The sequence below is a fragment of the Humulus lupulus genome, unplaced genomic scaffold (assembly GCF_963169125.1).
Source record: "Humulus lupulus unplaced genomic scaffold, drHumLupu1.1 SCAFFOLD_752, whole genome shotgun sequence".
In the NCBI taxonomy this organism is placed as follows: Eukaryota; Viridiplantae; Streptophyta; class Magnoliopsida; order Rosales; family Cannabaceae; genus Humulus; species Humulus lupulus.
The window spans coordinates 1-2,500 of NW_026908769.1; positions in this window are offsets into that span (position 1 = coordinate 1).

Sequence of the window (2,500 nt, forward strand, 5' to 3'; positions counted from 1 at the left end):
AATTGGTCATCGCGCTTGGTTGAAAAGCCAGTGGCGCGAAGCTACCGTGGCCTGGATTATGACTGAACGCCTCTAAGTCAGAATCCGGGCTAGAAACGACGCATGCGCCCGCCGTCCGTTTGCCGACCTGCAGTAGGGGCTTCGGCCCCCAAAGGCACGTGTCGTTGGTGAAGCTCGCACAGCAGACAAGTTGTGTGGGCCGCCTTGAAGTACAATTCCTACCGAGCGGCGGGTAGAATCCTTTGCAGACGACTTAAGTACGCGACGGGGTATTGTAAGTGGCAGAGTGGCCTTGCTGCCACGATCCACTGAGATTCAGCCCTGTGTCGCTCAGATTCGTCCCTCCCCCTTTTATAACTCTACACTTTGGAGTCATGAGGTTACTAGAGTGTTTGGTAGTCACACTCTTGGTCTTTTTGGCCGTTTCCATCAACACTAGTGCGCCCATATGATGTGTCATGCCCCTTGCGGACATGTAAGGCGAAGTCTTGGTCGGCTTACTTACCAAGTTGGCCAAGTGTTCAACCGAGGAACACAGGCCATGGGAAGTGGGTGCTTGGTGCTCATGTGTTTTCTTAAGCCACTTTTCCTTTCGTGTTTTGAAGCGAGGTTAACAAGCACACATCTTGTATTGGGGAATGATAGGCGGCGCTGGTGCTTGCACGATGAGCCACACGCCAAGTGGGTGGTTGGTGGCTGGATGTTAGGCGGAGGTTTGCTTTTGTGATCTCAAGTGAGGTTAGCATGTCCCTTTTGGCCTTGCTTTTGTGATCTCAAGTGAGGTTATCATGTCCCTTGTGGCCTTGCTCTTGTGACCTCAAGTGAGGTTAACATGTCCCTTTTGGCCTTGCTTCTGTGATCTCAAGTGAGGTTAACATGTCCCTTGTGGCCTTGCTCTTGTGACCTCAAGTGAGGTTAACACGTCCCTTCTAGCCTTGCTCTTGTGACCTCAAGTGAGGTTAACACGTCCCCTTTGGCCTTGCTTTTGTGACCTCAAGTGAGGTTAACACGCCCCTTTTGGCATTCTTTTTGTGACCTCAAGTGAGGTTAACACGTCCCCCCACTGGCATTCAATTAGTGATTTCAAGTGAGGTTAACCTTTCGCCTTGTTGGATTGTGGGTCATGTAAATTTTGTGTGTTTTCAAGTGAGGTTAACATGTTGTCCCTTTTGGCGTTGTTGGATAGTGGGCGGGTCATGTAAATTTTTTGTGTGCTTGAAGTGAGGTTAACATGATCCTTATAGCCTTGTTGTTAGGTGAGTCACGTAAATCTCAAGCGACTTTATTCCTTCATCCTTTTGCTTTCCAATCATTCACTCTCTCTATCCCCATCTCTCACACCCTACTGTTATTAATCAAATCTACGCCGTAAAATAGGAGTGGTTTTTAGTGTCCAGGTATTTTTTGCCTCGTTCAAGATTGACTCATTTGATATCTTCACTTTATAACAAAAAGTTACAAAACCTCATTTCTTTATCTGTTCAAGATTGCTTCATTTTATAACGTTAAATGACAATACCACGTTTCTTATTCTGTGGAAGATTGTTTCATTTCACTTTATAACATATTCGTTATTCATTTTATAAAGATTTACTTGGGACGGTTTTTATTGTTGAATATTCTTTTGTCTCGTTCAAGATTGGTTCATTTGATGTATTCATTTCAAAACTACAAATTACAATAACACATTTCTTTTGAATCATTCTACAACATATTGTTCACCATGTGCATGCACTTGGTGGTTGGCATGAGAAATAACAATGTGGATGCACAACGTGTGGTGCTCATGTGTGATGCCATTGATATTTCTCAATGTTCGTGCCGGAGGCTAGGTGCACACCATCCGCACGCACGTGGGGTGCTCATGTGTGCACTTGTGGGCGGATTGAGTTTCACAATGTGGATCCGGGGTGCTCATGTGTGCACTTGGTGGATGGCATGTGTGCACCAATCACCATGTGCGTGCACTTGGCGGATGGCATGTGCACGAACGATGCATGCACCGCATGGGGGGTGCTTATGTGTGCACTTGTGGGTGGATTCAGTTTCACAATGTGGATCCGGGGTGCTCATGTGTGCACTGGGCGGATGGCATGTGTGCACCAATCATCATGTGCATGCACTGGGCGGATGGCATGTGTGCACCAATCAACATGTGCATGTGCATGAACGATGCCTGCACCACATGGGGGGTGCTCATGTGTGCACTTGTGGGTGTGTTGAGTTTCACAATGTGGATCCGGGGTGCTCATGTGTGCACTTGGTGGATGGCATGTGTGCACCAATCAACATGTCCATGTGCATGCACCATGCATGCACCACGTGGGCACACCTCTTGGTAGCCGGTGCCCAATTTTTTTTTTTTCATTTTTTTTCTCCCCAAAACACCCACACCTGCTCCCAAAAATTATAATATATACTTCCCAACCATCCATTGCCATTGGAATTGTGTTTTTGCCCGATTTTCTATTTTTTCAACATTTTAATATTTTAATTATTT